The sequence below is a fragment of the Molothrus ater genome, chromosome 15, assembly GCF_012460135.2.
Source record: "Molothrus ater isolate BHLD 08-10-18 breed brown headed cowbird chromosome 15, BPBGC_Mater_1.1, whole genome shotgun sequence".
Classification (NCBI taxonomy): Eukaryota; Metazoa; Chordata; class Aves; order Passeriformes; family Icteridae; genus Molothrus; species Molothrus ater.
In genome coordinates this window covers 6288208-6311036 of record NC_050492.2, presented here as the reverse complement: position 1 = coordinate 6311036, position 22829 = coordinate 6288208, and positions in this window count along the sequence as shown.

Below are 22829 nucleotides of genomic sequence, written 5' to 3'. Positions count from 1 at the left end.
GCTGGCAGTCAAAGAAATGACAGAAGGATGAGGGTGAGGAAGGAATCCCTCTATTGTGCTGTTGTAATAAGAATTAGAGTGTTAATGTATGTCATGTTCTCTCTTATTTCCTAGACTTCACTGCATTTACTGTTGAAGTGGGAACACATCCTAAGTGTGCTTCTCTCCTGCTCTCTCCACAACCTTTTGCCCATTCTGCTCCCATCCCATCCTCTGGTTCATTTCTGTTTCATCACCAAAGAAAAAAAACAAAACAACCCTAATGTTGGGGTGGTTTTTTATTTGTGTGTCTAGAAGGATTGCAAGCTTTCTTTTAATTCACAGGAACCAAGAGGGTCCTTCATTTGCACAGAAGGCTAAGTTAAAAGGCCAGAGTCTTTGTTCTCATCTGTTTTTCCTGCAGCTGGCAATTTCAGAGAAGGGAGGGTGTTCAAGATCATGGCAGTACAATTTTAATACGGAATTCACTTCAAAACCCCCTGAAGAGGAGAACTTAGACCAAGTCTAACACCAACTAATGCCATTGTGTTGGAGCCTTATCAGCAGAGCAGTTGTGTGAATCTGTTATTTGAAGGTTTGGTATTAGCAAGACTCTGCAGGTTGTTCATCCCAACATGAGCACTGCAAATATCTATAGTGTGAGGGAAGGGGAAGAGACACAGGAGAGTGAGATTGAGCTCCTGTTCCTATGGTAATAGCTAATCCTCCTGGTATGTGGACAACATGATTGCTCCCAAATCAGTAATTTAAAGCTTGATGAGCCATCAATGAAACTGCCTTGCAAGCAGCACACAGATCAGAAGCCAAGCCAATGATTCTAATGATCACTTCTTTCCCTCCTAAAAGTTTCTTGTGTTTTAGGGACAAGACACTGCTGCTGCTGCATTACTCTACTACTGCCACTGCAGCTGCATAGAAGGAATTTACTGCTTTTGATTTATCCCCCATTTGATTTAAACTCAAAAGCAAATATGTAATTCAATTTCCTTCAAACCAAGTGCAATGTTTCACCTTCAGTGAGAGAGGTGGTACAAGTTGAATTTAAGGGAAATCGTCTGGATGGCATCTAAAGCTGAAAAGCTTCCAGTATTGTACCAGTAATCCAGTAGTGGGAGTGGGCAGGCAGTGTAGGGGAAGCTGGAGAGCCCCTCCAATGTTTCTTCCACTTCTATATATCAACAAACTTGTACTTCTTCAGCCCAGACCTATTAATGCTCTCATGAATGGCATATTCCAATTTGGGTTTTGATTGTCCATATACTGACCACATCAGGCCTTTCAGCTGGAAACCTTGGAAAAAGAAATTCCTGGGAAGCTGAAGGAAACTGGGATCCTGAAGGCTGTTCTCTATCATTGGGGCTACTTTTGTGTTTGTGCCCATATAGCTGAGGGGAGGCTCTTTATACCTTTTCCTGCCCTTAAATTATGAGCCAGATGCAGTTAAGGGATAGAAGGGTTTTTAACTTGGTATTTACTAAGGATCCTGCAGCAATTCATCAAGGTGGAAAACACCAAAATGCACACCCGGTGTACTGTGTATGCAATGGTGTAGACCTTGCAAAATGGCATATCTGACAAAGATTGCCCAATGAGAAGCTTAAATGACTGGCTTGACATCTCCCTAAAGTGTTACCCCCAGATGGGGCTTAATCCTGGTCTACAAAGCATGTTCTAGAGAGAGCCTTGGTGTCTCAAGGCAGTGTAAGGCTTTCTGGCCTCCAGCTGCAGAGTGTTTGGTCTTTGTGCCTAGCAGAATAGCAAGACTATGCTAGAACATCAGGCTTGAAGAATTACAAGTATGTATGCTGAGAATGCTGAGAATACATAAAAGGGTATATAAAAAGAAGGCAAAAATTCATCATGGCCTCACTCTAGCCTTGTACTATCTTGGCCTCTGCTGCACTTGGGATTGGAAACGAAACTCAGCAGTCTTTTTCTTAATATAGCTTTGGGCATTTAAGTTTCAGTTAAAATTTTACTCAAAAAGGCAGAAAGAAAAGATCTTTCAGAAAAAAATAACTGTGTTTTTCCCAAGATGCCAAGGAAGTGGGTTCAGAAACATACCATGAAATTGAAATGTCTCAAAGTGCCTCTTAAATCTTTGCTGCAATTACTATAATTCACAATAATAGATTCAGTGCTATTTTTAAAAGCTTTTGAGAGTTGCAAGTAGCATCCATAAATTGTAGGTTGTGGGCAAGCTATGAAACCATAGGTTTCCAGGGCTTTTATTTAAATGAGAACGAGAGAGAAAGATGTAATAAAAGTACTTATGAAAAAACATCAAAGTTTGCATTGTGATGAACAGTAACTAAAAAAAAAGGCAGGAAATGCTTTAGCCTTTGTAAAAGTTGTCTTCAGGTTGGGCATATTCTTGCAGAGCTGGGAATGAGCCTCTTTTATTCTAAAAGTTGCTTTTTTTGAAAAGACTGGTTGAAATGGTAGCTCACTGGGCAAGAAACTATAACAAATTGGAGATAATATGAATGTATGTTCTACAACAGCCAGAGGAGCCTGTTTAGGCTGCTCTCTATAGGCACAGACTTTGGTATTCAGTTAAGGCAGGTGGATGGATTGTGGGGATGGGAGGAAGGTCTGAGTGCAATATTGGTAAGAAGAGAGAGAAAGAAGGGAAATGGCCACCAAAAGAGAGTATTAACACTGGTGATATTCACAAAGGGCCCAACAATTGTAAAATGGTAAATAACAGCAGGAACTGCTTATGAGAGAGCTATTTTTCCCCTTGAAAAGGAGCCTATGAAAAAGCAATATGTTTTTGATATACTTAAATGAAAATTAGTTTTATCTCTAGGGCAGAGAACTGCTTTGGGAAGGATTCAAACTCAGAGTTGAAGGATTTGCCTGAATGTTAGTCTCATCAGCCCATCTCTGGAAGCATAAGAAATGATTAGTGTTTTGACAAGGAGAATAGTAGCAGTAATAAAGACTACTTGATGAGAATACAATGGCTATTAAAAATACACAGTTTAGGAATGGTATTGAATTGTTGGAGGTAGTCCACAGAACAAAGTCAAATACATTTTATACTGAGGAATTCAGGGATTGCAGTCCACTGTCTTTATCAAAGGGAACTGGAGAGGAATTTAATCAGTGTGTACCTAAGGGCTGAGGAAACAAAAAAGGCTCATCTATATGACTGCTGTTTGATGAACCAACTGTCTGAAAAAGCAGGAAATTATACATATTGGAGTCAGTGGCAAATGTGTGAGAATGGGTTTTGTGAGCTATATGACTGCAGCATCCTGTCAAGACAAACCCCAACAAAATGCATCACCCCGAGCTGAGAAGGAATCAGAGTTGTGTACAGTACTGTGGTACTGTCCACAATTGTACTTCAAACAGTTCTGTACCATGTCACTGCTCATTAGTGGGTGCAGGAGGATGTATCAGTCAGTGTGTGGCCTGCCAAGATGTGTTTGAAGGACCTGTGCAGCCTTCAGTGAGGACAACCTGCAAAACAAAAAGTACAGAAATCCTGTCCTGACAGCAGGCTTCTGAAAGCAGCATCTCTCTATCCACCTGGGCTGATGCATTGTGTGAGGGTTTCTCTTGATATGATGCTGCAGTCACACAGCAAGCTATGAAAGGGATGTCACATAACTCAGTTGTTAATGAAGCAGCTTCTCATTGAATGCTACAACTCATCATGTGTCTTCTCTGACAGGGCATGAAAGAAGGGGCTTTATTTGAGAAAGGAGGAGTGCCAATGAGAAATGAAAAAGAAAGCAGCTGTTGAGTTAAATGCATATTCCTCAGTGTTGCCTGTTCTGCTGTACCAATGCATTGCAGGTAATTAGGTGACTCATTTAAAACAGAGCCCCCACCTCCTCAGATGCTTTGGGAGGTGGGTGATTGCTCCCAGGCTTGTAGGTGGATGAATTTCTCATCAGCCATTTGGCATCCCAGGCAGTGATGTAGATCTGACAACAAAATCAATTGCATTGCTAAGTTTCACAATTTGATTACTTTATAAAAAGTCTCTAGAGCAGCTCTGTGTGATTATATAGACTTCTGAACTGCAGGCTTAGTCCCACATGCTTCGCAGGTCTAAACAATTTGTAGTAATTATTTTGATTAGACGTGTACTGAAACGCGGCTGCAATAACGAACAAGGCGAGGTGCAAATTAGAGACAAGAAGATGCATAAAAGCCTTAAAGATAAATATAATAAGGCTAAATTCGTGCAGCTCTGGAATTACTGCATGAAGCTTCCTGAGGTTTATATTATGTTGTTTTTGAGCTCAAATCCCTTTTCAGCTTGGATATCTTTGCAACAAGAGTAGTTTTGTAGATGAGATATTCAATTTCTCTAGTTTCTGATCTGTTTTGAGTGATTAAGTGTTAAAAATAATGTACATACATAAGAAATGGTAAATTGGGTAATGTTAGTGATGACCCTATTAGAGGAAAAAAGCTGTAGACATTGAAACTCACTAAAAAGAAAATATTGACTATATCACAGGCAAGTCATCCAACCATCTGGATCTATTAGACTGATTAATATTGTGCTCAATATTAAAGTATGGTTAAAATAAAAGAAATTAGCCAAATTAACTGCAGAGCTTTATGTTAGTAGGAACACACTTTTGGCCTGTAGGTTAGGCCCTGTGTAAAACCATCACTTGTTAATAACAAGTTTTTTGACTGTCATTTTTGAAGATACTCAAAACTTAGCTGCTTAAGATCCTAAGCAACCTGAGGTAATTAGACCTGTTTTGAGCAGGGGAGTGGGCTAGAGAGCTCCAAACTTCCCTTCCAAACTAAATTTATCATCCTCGGGTTAACTGCTAAGACTTCTTGTGCGATGACAAGAATTAAAAGCATTTGCCTGCAAGAAAATTAGTTCATTTTAAATAAGTGGGAAAAGATGAATACAGATGGATTAATAGTTTGAATATAGTGTTTTGGGTTATATACTTTTGGGTTTTTTACTTCTTTCTTAGAGCCCCTACATAATCTGTTCTCTCACTTGAGATGTACAGATCTCCCTTTAATGAAAAAATTCACAAACTGATTTAAAGAGTGTCTAACTCTTGTATGGGAGAGTGTCAGCAGAAATGGCAGGAATTAGAGGGAGGAGAATATTTCTTTTGAAAACCCTTTTTCTTTGAGAAATGGGGTTTAATGACTACTTTTTGTCCAATTCTATTTATTTCCCAGCAAAAATATGGAATTCACAATACCAGAAAATGTGAGCCTTGAAAGTAGGATGAGAAGTGTGACTATGCAGTGTGGGCTTTCCACTGAATTGAGGGTGGAATGAATTTTCAGAAACAGTGGGGGAGCATTAGTTCCTATTTTAGGTGACAACAGTGTTGGATAATTAAGGTCCTATTTTCTCAGCACTGTGGGAGAGTGTGGATATTACAATGCCTGCACATTTTCTGTATCCTTTGCTTGAAGGTTGCACTCAACCTTTATTTTATGTGTAAGAGAATGAGCCTAGTTTGAATTTATGACAAGTTCTTTCTCCATAATAGTCTGGCATAAGGCATAATTTTTGCCTTCTCTGCATAAAATTCTGTGCAGAGCTTCTATTTTACTTTTTCTTTGCACTGCTTTGTAAGAAGGAGAGCGACCACTGTTCTTTGTATAGAGAAAAGTTCAAATACCTTTCATTTTTAAAGGTGACGTTAGTGGCAGTGCTAAGTGATTTGAGAGTGAATTAGAGTGATGCAGATTGACTGTCACAGCAGAGATTTGTGAACTGTTTCTTAAAACTCTTTCTTTGTAGTTTTCCTGGGGTGTGGGGTGTATTAATTTTATTTTTATTAAATTTATTTCTTATTTATTTTTAAATTTTAGGTCACACTTCAGGTCCAAACATGTTCATCCTGTGCTGATAAACAATGTGCCTGCTGTTCATTGTTAGATAATGACAACTGCGTTTTCACTGAGTATCTTTTTCACTGAGGATGTATTTACTTCCCTTAAGAAGGAGCTAAACTCTGTTTAGTCCTGGAGCGTGGTCTGCATGGAAGCTCTGTAGCTACAGAAATGGCACTTCAGTCCTATGTGTTATTTTACAGTAGCCCTTTACCATGTGGCACATTGCTTTGGCACTGACATGTATTAAAACCAGTTTTGGCGACCAAAAAAAACCAAAAAGACCTTTAAAGTGGCAACATGGACATTGTCAGGATGGATCCAGGAAGAGATCATTGGGTCTGGAGCAGCATCCTGTAAGGGTGCCTCATTGTGTAAAAAAGGAAAAGGAGTCTGATCTGGTTAAAAAAGAAAGCCAAAAAGATGCATAAAAATGTTCAGATCTGATCAGGTTAGCATTTACCAGTGTTTTTTCATCCTGTTGGTGATTTTTCAGATAGCCCAACTCCTAAAATATCAGTCCCAGCTCTATATGACTTTTAATTTGACAACATTAGGCTCTGTAGTGGCGCACTTACCCTAAAATCTCATGGCAGATCTGGGAACATTAAGACAGTAGATGCTAAATGGAGGAATATAAAACAAATAGAATTTTTTCATTTCCTTTCTTCCAGCTGGGAGGTCTGTTCACTTTTCTTCCATTTCACCCCAGTTGTGTCAGGCAAGGAAGGAGTTAAGGAGCTTGGCAGGGTTTGGAATGGACTGGGCCCTACACCATTGTGTGCCTGCAGAGCATGTTGTACATCCACTAACAAGCCTGCCATTCATTTTTTCAATAAATCCTGCACAGAGGTATTAGGGTCTGTGAACTGACAATTGATTTGCTGCCTGGAAAATTATTCTTTATTGATTTATATTACACAGCAGCAACCACAAATCTATAGCAGCCTTAATCAGAGAGAAAATGCGAAAGCTAGTGTCATTCTTACTTAGTCAGGCAATTACAAGTAGGAGAATTGGTTTAGTACCTCTAGGTGACATCTACATATTATTCAATTATGAATCTCAGTAATCCATGAATTACAATACATAAAAGTGTGTGAGATCTGGTTAATTAATTTTTTGTAATATGAACAGTGCCCTTTGTGCAAGAAGGTGCTTTAAATGTCAACCTAGCATTTAAAGTGAAATTTGGCACCAGAAATTAAGTATGATTTTTAATGAAGATTCTTGAGATCTTTACTGTGCCTAGAATTTTTCTCTTATTTCGTGTGAACTGGACAAAATGAATCTGGGTTATTTACAGAGTCTGCATGTGTGATATTTTTAAAATTAGTAGATATTCCATTTTTTTTTATTCTGAGCTCAAAATGGATTGTATGTGACAGGATAGAGCCATCCATATACACAGGAACTGTGATTCTGGGCTGGATGTTCTTGAACTGTCTTGACAACAGACTGAAATCAAACAGCAAAAGCCCAGAGCTCATTCTGGACTGAATTCCAGCCTCACCTTCCATTAACTCTGTAATCTGTCTCAGGTCCAGCTGTGTAGACATGGCTGTCATTGCAAAGCCTTCAGTTCTGTAGGATGGAAATTGGGATTGCTGGGCACACACACGTGCCAAAAGGATTTGCACAGGATGGGGCTGGAAACTGAGAACTGGATGGAGAAACCTCTTGATGATGGGGTTGGCATCTCTGGAGTTTGACTGCAAAGCTTTGGGAACGCATCTGAGATGTGGAATTTAGCCCTTTCATTTTTCTCAGAAAAGTATGTAAAAATAAATGTACCTCACTCTATTGGTAAAATCGAGATGGATCTCTGTGGGTTTTGAGATGGGTTATTCTAAGAGCATTTTCCTTCTCAGGGAAGAAAGTCTGAGGATTAGAAAGGGAAAACAGACTGTGTTGTATTATGTATGGCTACAGTCTTTAAAGTTATTTCTCCTGTAAGAGTAGAATGAAACTTTCTCTCCATGGATTTTGTATTTGTTTAGTAGGTAAAGGATATTTTTCTGTGTTGCAGGCAGTGCTAGCTGATATGGCCTAAAGTGTTCTGTGGACCTGGTCCTGATTGGCATGGCACCTTAATTGAAATACTTCAGAAAAAAATAAAATACTGGTCTAAGGCAGAGAATTTGCTGTCTCTGTGGCTCATCACAGTGAAGTGTTTTTCCAGGCAGTGTGAAAGTGCAGCTTCTTCTGGATCTATTTCCATTAAGTATTTAAGAGCCTTATAAGTTTGTCTGCTTCGTTACTGACTGACATAATTGGGAATCTTGAAAAAATTCCAGAGCCCAGTTATTTCATCCTGCTGGTCACTGTTAAGTCCCTGACCCAGGAAGCAGAAATGGTGAAACATGAGCCAGGTGTGTGCTGAGTGAGGCTCTGTCAGCAGCCAGGCAGGAGAAGCACCAAGCAATGGAGAGCCCAAGCCTCCAGCACAGCCTGTGCTGCTCTGGCTGCAAAGCACACAGTGCTCTGCTTGGCAGTTCCAAGGGATGGCTAATTGTCAAAATCTGTGTCCAGGCCTCCTTGTACAACACCACATGCCACCCATGGTTTGTTCATTCTCTTGCTTTCTGCCAACCAACATACTGGCTTTTTAAAACCAGCCATTTTGAAGGGAGAGTGGTGGTGGTTGCTGTAGACAAGCAGGTCAACGAAGATGTTACTAAAATACCTTTTCACTGATGAAAACTTGGAAATAATTGTAAAAGCCATTCCCTATCCCAGTGTGGTTTTGTTATGTTTGACCAGAGTGCTTGATAAGTATTAGTTCTTGCTGAGAGCAAAGAGACTTTTATTTCTGGCAGTGCTTTTCTGTGTTTGGAAAAAGAAAGAACCAGGAGGGCACTTAGACCTGTGGGTCTGATCCCTGTGTTCAGGGCATGGGTGGCTCTCTGCAGCAGGCCCTTGGTTGGCAGCCTACTAGCAGTAATGTTAATAAAGAAATACCCAAATACCTTTGGAAAGTCCTTAGGCTTCAGGAATTTGTTTCAAAATGCCATGTTTGAAATATTTACTCAGTGTGTTCATTATATCTTTTTCCTGTATTTTTGTGAAGTTCAGGGAGCTCTTAAGCATTCTTCTAGAGTACAGTATAGGGAAAAAATGCTTCTAGATGAAAAAGGAGTTGCTGTGAGTCATGTTCATCCCACCCCTGGCAGCATCTCTTTGTGTGGAAGTGTTGTAAAAAACAGAGGCTGCTAAATAGCCTTTTGTAGTTAATGTCTATTGCAAGAGATGCAGGTGATTTCAAAGGCAAGGACAGGAACAGCACACACACGCTCTGATTTATGGCAGGGGTGTAGTAGAAGGAAAGGAAATGCAAGAGAGCTGGTTTTCTAGACCACTGGAGTAGTGAATGCTCACCTCTGTTGGATCTTGGGGGGAGAAATTTAGGTACTCCTGGTCCAGCTCTTGTTCGTGGTTCAGAACCTGGGGGGTCAGCAGGGCTGTGCTGTCTCACACATACAGCAGCACCAACCCCTTTTTGCTGCCTTCAATGCCCACCTCCCTACCCTGGCCTGCCATCCCACCCAGGCCAGGCTGAAATCCCAATCCTACTGCCGTTCTCTTAAGGATGGAGTGGGCAGAGGTTTCCCCTGGCTGTCTCTGGGGTCCCTGTGCTGTTTGTTCTGGTGTTGAGCTCCTGGGGCAGGGACAGGATGCTGCCCTGTGCTGCCCTCCTTGTCTGGAGGCAGCTCTGAGGGAACAGGCAACTGTGCTTTTCCTTCTTAGAGAGTAAAATCATAAAAATATAGGCAAATCCAATTATGGCAAGTGTGGCACATTTGCAAAAAAATACATTAGTTTATTTCCATCTTTGATGTGTTTTTTAAAATGACTTGTAGAAAATGACAGTTCAGAGTGATTAATTACTGTATGATCAGAAGAAAGTTCCAGTAGATGCCCATTTTTGGTAAAAATCAGGAGAAGTTTCAAACAAGCCATTTATGTCTCTGGACTGCAGCTATGGGATTTTTTTGGTGTGTTGGTTTTTTTTTTTATTTGTTTGGTTTGGTTTTTTTTTTTTGTTGTTGTTGTTTGGGTTTTTTGTGTTATGTTTGTGGTTGTTTTATTTTTAAAGATGAAAATTGAATTTCTTTGGCTTTGGGGGATGATTTTATGATGAAGTTGTTGAATATCATGTGTCACAAGATAAGATGATAATGATGATTTTGTATAAATATGTTAAGTAGGAAAATACTTGATTCCTTCTGTACACTTCTTTCCATTCACTTCATTGTAGTAACCCCAGGCAAATACTTCTAAGGAAAATCCTCTTATCCCCTTCTTTCTTTAAACCTAATAATTATTTTACTACTGGACTGTGGATTCAATAAAGGAAAAAAATATTAGAGATTTCTCTTGGAATTAAAAAACAGGCAAGTAATGGCTTTGTCTTATGCTACCTAGCTTGGAATTGCATCTCTCAAATATGGAGCTAAGTATTGCTTGCTCAATGTGCAAATTAACTGTTCCAAGGAGTTGCTGCTAAAATTTTAACTGGGTGATCATGCAGATGGTCCCTACTGTGCCTTTTTGTTTCGAAGTTGTGTGAGAAATACGGATTTTGGAGTGGGGTTTCTCTTGTGCCGGTGCAGTGGGACGGGGTGGGGTGGCAGAGCACTCCCCCTGCACAGTGCCCAGCACATGGCAGAGAGTGTCAGCTGTGCCAGAGCCTGCACAGGGACTTCCCTCCAGTGGGACTCACGTTTTCAAGGTCTTGGTTCACATGTGTAGCCTATTCCAAGTCCCAGCAGTACAGCACTCTAGAGTATCTAGGCTTAATATTTAAATTTACAGCTGCCAAGTTGAGTTATTACTGTGGGTAAGCTTTTTTTTTCTGCTTCAGATCTGAGGCTTTTCTTTGTTTCCCTTTCCTGAGAGGAGGTTTTGAACTGATTGAGCAACAACTGCTGGCTGTCCTTTAATTTGGTATAAAAAGCCCATCTACTGCATTTAGGATATTTTGTCATCCCCTCATGTCATGTTCCACTGTGGGGAACTGTGAGGAGTTCTTTTGAAAATAGATGGTCAGGAATGAAGTCAAGTCAAAGGAGATGTGAAAACCACCTTTAACAATTTAAATATTTTTAATAAAAATTTAATAAGGACAAAAGGGACAATATCCAGTGCTGGGATGCTTGGCAATCTGTGAAAAGCACACCATTAGCTTAAAAAAATGTTCTTATGTACTTTTATATTATATGGGTTAAATGCTTATTCATGAGAGTTCTGCCTATTTAAATGTTCTTGTGAGTTTAGATGTCTCAGAAATTTCTTTTGCTTGGTTTTAAACTTTGACTTGTCTGCATGCCATCCTGTAGATTAAATGAATATATTTTATTTCTTCTTGAGGTTCCATTCTGTTGTTTTGATACTCCCTGATAACTGAAGAGTAGGCAGTAATTTTTTCTCTTGGTGTCCTGGTTTTTCTCACTGGTATCTTATTCAGATAAGATAGTCCACAAATGTGAGAAACAACATGGTTATTTCACACCATTATCTGAGTTAGTTACACCAATAAAAAGCATTAAAAAATAAAAGCATTTTAACATCATATAGTTTCTATTTTAATATTACTCTAAGGCCTGAAATACAATATATATTGATCACACTACAATTTATGTAAGTTATACTGTGCATATTTAAACTGACAGATTATACTATACCAAAAAGCAGTAAGAAGGAATTACAAATTGTACTATATCAGAATCTTTGTGACCAATAATAACTTGCAAAAGCCAATACATAAATGTGAAAGCCAATAACTGTATTTATCATTTACAACAGGAGACAAACATTCTATCTGAGAACCATTTATTGCTAACAAAAAAAACCAAAACAAAATAAAAAGGAGTTGCTAAAGAGGGCTGGAAAAGACAGAGCAAGGGGAAGACAGATGGGGAAGGAGTGAGGGGAGAGAGGAGACAGGAGGACAAGGGCACTCCAGGGAGCTCAGGCAGTGCCAGCCATGTCCCCAGGCAGGGCAGGGTGGCAGCAGGATCACACCATGGGCTGGCTGGACACAGGTGGCCCAGGCACTGGTGGGACGGACACCAGTGAGGGCAGGAGAGCCAAAAGGCAGGATGGGGCTGGGGCCGGGGCAAAACACCTCAGAGTCAAAAAGTGCCCAAAAAGACAAAAGCAAAAGCTCCAAAAATCCGCAAAAAGTCCCAAGCCAAAAGCCCACAGTCAAAAAGCAAGTTGGAGAAGCCCCCAAGGCTGGTGATGCAGGTATTTCTTATGGCCCTGGCTCCTCCAAGGTCTGGCTGCTGATGGGACAGCACTGGCCAGTCTGATGTCCCACTGCTGGCCACAGGCAGCGACCTTCTGCCATGGACTGCAGTCTCTGTGTTGTAGTTGAGACAGTCTCAATACAAAGCAACACACCCCATTTGCAGAAGGCTTCAAACCTGTTTTTATTATGCTTTTTGTACATTTTTACAATTCTCATAAGTTTACGCTTTGCTTGTTGGTCTCAAGAGACAAAGTGCTCCTTGGAACAGGCACTTGCAGGTTTCTCTTATTTATCCTTCTTTCTTTCTTGGTTTCTATGTCAATGACCTTAGTAGAAAATTCTTTTGGGGTAAACATGGATCCTCTTATCAAACTTCTCTCTGGCTCACAGAAGTTGCTGTAAAACCTCTTTCTCATCTCTGGAGGCTTCAGGGTCCTTGGTGTTCCCCTGCTGACATCCTGTCCCATGTGAGACATGAACTGGTGGCCAGGCTGAGTCCCCCCAGAGACAAGGCTTTGCTCCACCTCCTCCTGGGGGCCTCCTGGACATGGCACCTGTGGAACCCGTCCCCAAGTGCCTGGGAGCAGCAGGGTTGGGACAGATAATTCATCTCCTCACACTCAGGGAGGCTGAGCAGGGCTGTAGGTCCCACTGCCAGCCCTGCTCTGAGCCCCTCCAGCTGAGCACCCCTGGGTGGGGCTGGAGCTCTCTGCCCTTGGCTGTGCTGCTCACAGAGCCCCTGCCCCACGAATTAACACCCAGTCACACAAGAATGAGAGCGATGGCCTTTTTCATGACTCATCATTCTCCACAGCTCACTGCTTTCTGAGCAGCAGTGCTGTTTGCTGTATTAATATAGCCTTAATTTATGATGATTAATATTGAAATATTAGCAAATATGTTATTCTTTTTATTATTCTGGAAAGCTTTGGGGAGAGCACTGTATGAATGTATAATTCAATCACGTGTAGATTATGGCATGATTAGTTTCTTGCAGTCACTAATGCTTCGTTCAGTCATCTGAACTACTTTGGAGATAAATTTCTATTAAAAAATCCTTTTTTTCATTCTAGATAACAGCATTTGATCTCATTAGCATGGATCATTTTCTCTAAACTCAGCTAGACTCTAGTGTAACAACAAAAAGCTCCTTTTTATATCAATTAAAATATTTTGTCTTTTTGACCTGCCATATAATTAAGATCCTGTTTATTAAAGTTACTAGCATGTTAGAACACTAATTACATTACAAGCTTACTTTCTTATTTCTAAACTGTTTATGATTTAATTGACTTGATTAAACTAATTTTCATGTGTCTGTGCAATTAACACATTAATTGAGTTTATTTACACATGCAAATGTTAATATATCACCCACTGTATTAATAATGATTAAAAAAAACCTCCATTACTGCCTTAATTAAGTGAATTCTTTGGCATGCATATGCAATCTGATAACACTGCAAGTTGGCTGGCACCTTTGAGACTGTACCTTCCTGCAAGGATCTGAAGTTTAAAGAGGGCAACACGCATCTTGGCTGCTGTGCCTAAATCATCTTTCATTGTCCATGAGAATAACCTTGAACGAGGGGAAAATAGGGTAATTTTACAATTTTAGCAACAAGATCCCTGATTCTGTTTGACTATTTTTGTTACTGCTATAGAGACTTGATAGTAATAAAGCATAATGGAAGGAAGATTGTGGAAAGTATCAGTGGATAAAAATCAGTATTATGTAACATCTAAAGGAAGCTTCTTGTAAGTTGTAATCCAAAGTCCAGTGTTGTCAATAGTTCTGTTCCACTGGTTTCAGGTGATTTTCATGTCTGAAGGAGACAGAAGTCAGAAGTGCACTTTTCCAGACTATTTTCAAAAAATAAAGGATTTTAGATCTTACTGTTACCTTTTAATTTGACAAACACAAACACTGGCCTATAAAGAAAGATGTAACACTACTTTTCAGTCCAGAGAACCCATAAACTGGAGAAATGCGTTCTGTTTAATCTCTTATCTCTTTTAAAAGCCTCAAAAACGCCTTCTCTTTCATGCTCCCCCTCTTTATTTATGTGCAAAGACTTGCTTGAGTGGCTAAATTCCCTAAATAGCTACAAAGCTATTGTGATAAGAACAGGAAGTGCTTTTGACAATGTGCCATGGATCGAATATAGTCCAGCAAAGGCTTTAGGGTGCTCAGGATGCAGTTTCAATATATGATTTCATGCTTGTAGTGCTTTGTACTTTTATTTTAGCTTCCAGCTATGAGTTATAAAAAGAAGGAAAAAATAGAAGTGTTTCTTAAATTCATTTTTGCTTTAAATTTTTTTGTTTATTTTTAACAGTAAAAATGCTGTTTATGCGTATAAGATCAATTTCTTAAAATAGTATCTTCAATTATGTCTTGATAAATGTTTATTTATAAACATGTTTACTAGCAAGCTGCTTTGAAGAAGTCAAACAGTTTGGTTTGTTTTTTTTTTCCTATGGACAAAGATTTTCTTGTGAAGGTACTCCAGTAAACATTGTCAGGATGAAATTGCACTTTAATCAGTTGCCAGTGGTCCCACTGTATAAATAGAGGACCAGCAGTCCTGTGTAAAGTGCAGATCCATTAAACAGTGCTTAGAAAAGTGATACACACTTCTAATGTTTTAAAACTTTTTCTTTAAAGGAAAAACTCTTACCCAGGTACAGGTATACCTTGAGACAAAAGAAAAATGCCATTAATATATATTGGAAAGAAAAACACACCTGCTGCACACCAACAGAAGGTGATGTGTCTTAGTTAGTTGGTTTGACTTGGATCATTTCTTTAGAATTTTCTAGCATTTTGTCTCCTGATTAGTCTATAAGTGTCATTGTGTCCATAAATGCTGCTGTGTTCTATATGTTCTATATTAGACTGTAGCAGGAGTGTATTGGCTGGGGATTTATTTCAATGTACCATCTCCAGGAGTGGAACTTGGTCTTTTGGAAAAGGCAGGTTATTCTTAAGTTTGTATTGCCAAGTATCTCAGCTATAAGCCCGAAAACTCTGATCTTGCCAGCAGTTCACCCTGCATGTGCAAATTTAGTGTTGAATTTTCAGCTGAAGGTGGATCTGGAGTCACCTATTTTCACTCTTCTCTTGGGAGATCAGATTTGTGGGGATGCTGCAGCAAGGAGTCCACAGGGGTGGACACGGAAAGCATGTGTAAGGATGCTTAGGAGAGATCTACTTTTATGTAGATACATTATTGCTCACTTAGGTTTGGTTCAGAGAAGGTGAAATAATGCATGAATTCATCAGATAGTGCTTATCAAATGCAGATGGAAGGGCACTGCAGTGTGGCTGAGTGCAACTCAGGATTAATCCTAAGCGTGGGCTGTTTTAGATGTGCTGTGGCATAGGCACAGGGCAGCAATGTTGGGAGGAGCCACACTGCCAAGGAGCTTGAATCCCTTCCCAAAACCTTGCCCTTTTTAACTGTGCCACTACAGAGTTCTCATTTTGTGTGTAGCTGTCCAGTCTAGCTGTGTATCATAGGCCTTTATTCCAACCATATCTTCTGGTAATGGCTTTTACAAGACTATTATTTCTAGCATGGAGGGGATGAAAGATCCAGATTTGTTGATGGCTAATTAGAGCTTTCTCATTCACAAGGGGAATAAACCTCAGCCCAGCTCTGTGTGCTTCTACCCTGAGATACTCATGCTGCCGGGGAGCCTTTTCTACCTTCTGAATTCAATTTACAGAAGGAAAAGTGCCAAATAAGAGCAAATGTTTTAATTATAAAGAAACACTTTTCTTAGGTAAGACAATTGTTATGTTTGTGAAAGGAATTTAATGTGCTACACAGTCTACCAGAGTTTTTAATGAATGCTAAGTCAGAAAAACCTGCATGAGGCAGCTGTGTTAGTATTTGCATATTTGCTCAGGATAATTGATAGAATTGTTCAATTAAATATTGTAAAAGGCAGCCTAAGACACTCTGTGCAAGAAAAATAGAACCATGAGATTCAGTAATTTGTCTGATTGAACCTTTTGTATATTTAAGCAGTATGTCTCCATGGACAATGCATTTCTGAGTCATTTTAACTCAGCTTGGGTGAAATGGGAAACTTCATCATGCAGAACTCTGGAAAGGTTTTAGTACAGCTGCACTCTAACCAAAACTTTCATTCCATGTGACCCTAATCTTAACTGTAAGTACAAACTCAGATTTGGCTTCTCCCTCTCTGGAATAGTATCCCAAATGTGTTATTCAGCATAAAATCTGTTCTACAGATCTTGATTATACAGTTATGTGTTGGTCTGTTTTGTGTGTGATATGTATATGAATATGCTAGCAATCAAAAAGAGAAAACAACAGAAAACCTGGAAACCTAGAAAATAACGTTTCTGAACCATTATGATCGTGTATTTTGTATCTAACCATTTTTCCAAGGAGGAAAAAGAACAATACATGCTTTGGAACATCCTTTGCTGTTGCCTAGTTTCCCTGAAGTAACTCTAAAAGGAGAAGTGATTGATTCCAAGACCTTTAGGTAAGCAGGTGTGTGAAAAGAAGAGAGGTGGACTTACTGAAGTCATTGGCCAAAATTGGCTGGACAGAGTTCCTGTGCTGCATCTCAGATCAGTTGTGTGAGCTGTGTCCTGTTTAGCATTGCTGAAGGCTGGGGAGCTGATCATGTGCAAGTGATGAAACATCTGTAGGATACAAGAGGAAGGAGTTGGAAAGAGTGATTCTAATCAGTTATTTATGATTATCAGTTATTATAGGGACAAAGGAACTTACTCTAATTGCAATGCAAACACAGAGTGTTTGAAATCCTTTCCTCAGTGTTTCCTCTGGATAGCTTTGTTACATACCTTACAATTGATACCATTATTTACAAGACTTAATTTAAATGGATTTTTAATGCAAGCATTATGTATAATATGGTGTTATAATAATTTATAGTTGTAGTCTAAATAGTCACTTCAGTCATCAGAGCTGTTTACTAACAGTAAAGGGTTAATTTGATCTTGAAAAGTTATGTTGTATATGAGCCTTTCTTCCAGGATTCTGTGTATTTTTAATAATAATAATTTGTTTATGATAAGTAACACTTGTAGCCACAATATGGAATGTTATGCTTATTAAGGATTACAAATCTCTGAGCCAAGTGACTTTTTGAACTGCATTTTTTTGTCAATCTGAAAAATTGCCTGATTTCTTTATGACCATGTGGGTAGACAGCTTCTTGGTTGCCTAATTCTTATGTTTGATTTTTTTTTTTTCTTGACTGCTGGTGTAAAATGATTTCTCCTAGTGGTGGAAGGTCATGGAGATAAGTGCCAGCACACTGAGTGAGGGTCGTATATAAATGTGGCAGCAAGGGTTTGAAGTAAGAGTCTAATTTAGATGCTCAGGTTAGGAGAGTGAAGATTTTGGAGCCTTGTAGAATTAGTGCTTTTCTAGAGCACTTGAGCAGCATTTTTTGATATGCAGCTGGTCCTTCCCCCTTCAGCATATAAATAATGGCTTGAAGTAAAACACTGTGAATATGCTTGTCTCCTTTCCCACTCCAAGACTGGGTTTTTTGGTGTTTTTGTTGGGGTTTTTTGGAAGCAGCTGGCAGCAAGCATTTCTTTAATCCTTCATCCACTTTCTGACCACCTAAAGAAGATCTTGGAGACAGGCAGTTGCTGTGCAGATGGTTTCAGTGATGTATGTGCTTGTCTTCCTGTCGCTGATCAGAGTCCCCAGCCTGCCTTGCAGAGGTTAATGCAAGTTGCTAAATAGTGGATGTCAGTCTTGGAGAAACACTTCAAGTGGAGTTGGTGCAAATGGTGCTTCAGCTCAAATGAAGTCAGCACCTTAAATCAGACTTTTCAATGTTGAAACAGGTCTTGGACAATTTCCAATTTAGAAGCCAGTTAGGTGTATTGGAATCAGTATTAGGGATGGAGAATGAGAGAGGGACCTATAGAATGAGAGAGGGACCTATACTGTTTTATAGGACAGAGACAGCAACACTGATTAATTTAGTTTGGATTAGGGATGCAGAATTTGCAATGTTGTTGAGTTCCAATACTGACGTTCAGTTGAAGATTTTTCTGCATTTATTGCAGCTTTTGTAACCAGCACTTTCTGATACTGTTAACTAATACACACAAAACAAAATTGCTAGGCTATAATAGTTCCATTTCTCTCATTTTCCTGGGTTCTCATTTGTACTCCTTACATTCCTAAAACTTAATCATCTCATATTTTTGCAAGAGGTATTTGAGACTGTGCAGAAAAAAAGGAAATTTTCTACAGAGAGCCTTCAGAGCAGCATGGTACAAGTGCACTACTCTTGGTGTCTTTCCACCTGGAATTTAATGGTTAGGGCTTCACAAGCTAAAACTAAGATTTTCCAGTTGGTCTAAAGCTAATGGATGAAAATGGTCAAGAACTTGACATCCAATTCCATACAATTGAGAACTCCCTAATGTGGGATCCTGTGATCCTGCAAATCCACTGATTTCACTCTGAAATGTAACACAGACTAGTTCAGGGACAGGTGTGTAGGGGGATGGAATATAAGAAAATAAAGATAGTGCAGAAAGTAATCTCACCCCTAAGGAGTTGCAGCTGGGCCAATTATCAAAGATTAGGAGCAGGCCTGACTTTACCAGGCCACAGCTGTAAGCAATGAGCAGAAGATGCTGTAAAAGAGTGGGGGGGCTCAGGTGAGAGGGGAACTGGAGTCAGTGGCTGCTTTGTGGAGAGGAAAGAGTCAGTGCTCTGAGGAGCTGCCCAGGAGAAACATCAGGAAGGTTTGGAGCTTTTGTGATAGGAGACAACAGCATGGAACCCCTGCAATCAGATGATATCACAGGTTTGTGAATTATTGCTAAGGCAATTACTGAAAGGCCAAGGTCAGGAACATGGATTCTATCTTCTAGAACTCTTTTGTAGTTAATACTTTATTTCTTGGATTCTTTTGCACAAGAAACTGCATAGATAATATCACTGGGATTTTATCATACTATATCAGGCACCTTTTGGGATTCAGGCTACTGTTCACTTGCCAAATGGGAGTTCCTTGTGGAGTAAAGCTTTTTGGAGTGTCTGCTCAGAATTATGGACTGTTATTAAACAGATATAGTATATTTAAAGGAAGAAATTAATGACACAAACATTTTTTCCCAAGGGGATTAATTGCCTAATCTGGTTTATCTATCTGACTACAGACATAAATTTTATTTGAAACACTTTTTTTTTTAGTATTAATAACAGTTTGTTGTGACTGTTTTTCTAAAGCTTATTTAGTTTTGAAAAAGGAATAGAATACATGCAATCTGAGTGATTTGGCAACTCCCTGGCACTATAAAAATTGTATTATTTACTTCTTTCCCAGAAGGAGTTACTTCAGATTTCAATAGTTTCTTACAAGCCTGTGGTGAGAGAGACTTCCTTCACTCTCCACTGGATTATCTCTCATTAGGACAAGGAAATGTTAGGTTTAATAATGTCACTAAGATGATTGAAAACATATGTGGTATCCATCCTTTCAATTGTTACTTTGGGGTGCAAGTGGATGTGATGCTGTTTGATTTATAGCCATTGCAGCCTGCAGGTGATTGGACATATGAAGGATTCAAAAATGCAGCTAAGTTGATGTAAACATTCCAATCTGAAGGGTGAGCTTTTAGTATGCTTCCCATTTCTACAAAATAGAAAACAGCTGTTTCATTATCTGGGCCAAAGAAAACACCAGTGTAGTCCTAGGTGATTATGAATAATTTTCTTTTGTCTTTGACATGAAAATAGTGTCTAGTGATGAGACTCTTCTTTTCTGGTGACCCCCAGTAGTAAAGGAAAAACTGGAAAGGCTGTAGAGCAGTTCCTGCTTGGAGTACTGCAAAGACAAGAAATAGGTGTAAGGAAGTGTCTCCAGGAATACAACCTGCTCAGGTTCTGAGGATTTGGAGTTAAAGCTGAAGCTGTAAAGTCAAGTCTGAGAAAGGACTTAAATGGCTGCCAGTGCATTTTTAACTGTGCAGGGATCTGTCAGGGCTCTGGAGCCCTGGGCTGCCTGAGGCCTTAGGGACTGGAGAGGAAAAGAAACAGCAAAGCTCTGAGACTGCTGCTGCTGCTTTTGAGAAGCAGACAGTGCATCTGTATCCCTCTTCAGCCTTTGTGAAGAGAAGACTGTGTGAAATGTATGGTGTTCCAGTGGAACACTGGCACAGAGTCCCTTAGTGCAGCAGTGGCTTTACCTGTGTGACAATGCAGCTCCTTCTGCATTTCCCAGCCTGGGCTTCACCTGGCTGAGCCTGTGAAACCCTGTTGTTGAGCACACAGTACCAATTACACACACTATTTCCCATAGCTCCACAAGTATTAGTGATCCTTGAATGATCACTTTAGTGATGATGAGAGAGGGCTGATTCTGAAATTATAGTAGCACTCACTTTACAGTTACAATTTGCATGCTGACCAGGATGTTTAATGTAGGGAACTGATCATATCATCTGTTCTCTGAAATCTGATACTTGATGATTCTGGTTTTTGTCTGTAGCTGTGTTGTTCTGGTTGGTTGGGTTGGGTTTTGGTTTGGTTTCTGGTGCCTGCCATCATTCATTCACCAGTGCAGCATTTTAGGGAGCTGAAATCCAAGGAATGAGAGAGAGGGACCAGTTTTCAATGTCAAGACATACTTAAACACAATGGGAGCTATGCAAAAGAAAGGGCAAATTGGTGCTACCATGATGATTTTCTGCCAAATCTACATGAATCAAAGAGCAAGTATGCACAAATGTACCTTGGAAAACAAGCATAGTGGACTAAATACTGACCATACTGTGCAGCCTGGGGTTCTTATTACTGGGAAATGTTTATTTGATCAAAAGATAAAAATGCATGGTCTTGAGCTCAGGTAAAACCTGCCTAAGAGGGAGGAACTAGAAAAAAAATTAGAGATGAAATGCAATGCTCTCAGGAAACTTTGCTCTCTGGTACCTTCTTTGAGTGATGAGTTTTGACAATTGTGAGATCAGGCATAATATGCAGGTACAACCTCTATTAGACATTGCTCTGTAAATCTTCCTTATTTCAGTTCTCCTTGCTTGAGTCTAACTCCAAAGCTACAAACCATGTCTGTTAACTCTTTTTTTGACCCTTACAGACTATGCTTACACATAGTTAATTCCCCCAGCTAATAGGGAATGAAAAGTGATGCTATGCCCTTAGCCAGGGAGGTCAGAAACCTCTTGAAAATCCACAATGAATGTAAAGCTCTGTGGTCCAATTTTTATAAATACTGAATAATGCCATTTTGTTTTTAAGGACAGAAGTATTTCTCCAACAGTGTCTTGGCAGGCTTTTAAATTGTAGGAGCAAGTTCTGAAAGAAAAGGGAAGAGATGTAGTTAGTTGGCAAATACAAACATGGTTATTGAAGTCACATCATCCTTTGGTTTAGGACAATGCCAGAAGACATTTTAATGCATAGTTTTGTCCACTTGTGAACAATTAGGACTGTCAGCATAAGAGGTCAGTTGAACGTTTAGGTTAAACTGCGCTTTTTTAGATATTCTCTTGGATTGCATTTGGAAATCTTCCTTTGGGATTTCAGTCACAGCCATTGACTGGATAGCTGCAGTGGCAGAATCTAATTATTGCTGAAATCCCCACGGCTCTACCTCCTTAAAATACAGCACAAACAACTAAAGAAAGGGTGGGGAGTGGATGGATTGGTACAACAAAATGTTGGTAATGGAGGCAGTCTTTCAGTGAACAAGTGGATCAAGCAATTAGAGCCAGGATTTCTGCCTCAGCAAATAGTCTCTGGAAGAGACAGACATGGCAAATGTGTGTTTGAGTTTCTGCCTCTAAAAAATATTCAGGCGTGAAATGGAAAAAAAAAAATATACCTGGTCCAGTGCTGCCATTGGTCAAGTAGAGGCAGCTTTCCTAATTTACTCACTGTCACTTCTGATACGTGTGTGTATATAAATATGTATTTTTGAGTATTTCCTTTTCTCCACATGGTGTGTGTTGGCAAGTCAATATTTTAATTAATGAGAAAGTTAACCTATTCTTTAATTTGACCTCAGTGTAACACAAATGACTAAATGTGAGATCTTGTAAGCTGAAATTCTGCCCTGACACATGCCCAGTGTAACCTATTGATTGCTACACTGTCTCACAGGATATGTGCTGAGTTATCTGCATGATTTCTGTGCCAATAATCCAGATTTGAATTAACAGGTTAGAGCTTTGTTTTGACCTTTTCTGACTTTTTTTTTTCCTGTACTCATTGACTTTTTTAGTGTCATTATAACACTTTTTCTAATGACTGGTAAAATAACTGCTGGAGATGGGCTTAATGACCTGGAAGTAATTAGAAGAGTCTGCAAACAAAGATAACTGCCACATCACAAACAGAACTGATATTTTATTCACACAAGCTTCTAGCTACTGCAATAAATCTAGATCAGCAACTGTACTCATTAAGTAAAGAGATAATTAAAACTTGAAGGAGTCTGGATAAACCACCTGGCAGAATAACACCTTTTATGAAGGGAGACAGGAAGCAGGTCTGCAAGTCTTGAGAAGGCTTTATTAAAATAATCAAATGCTACTTGAAAGATGGCCATACAACACCCTTATTTTTCTGTGTGAAAGGACTGCATAATATAGTGAAAAAGTAGAGCAAAATAATCCAGTTCTGTGAAGTGCATCAGCTCTAGGCCTCATCCTGTTTCTTACATTTAG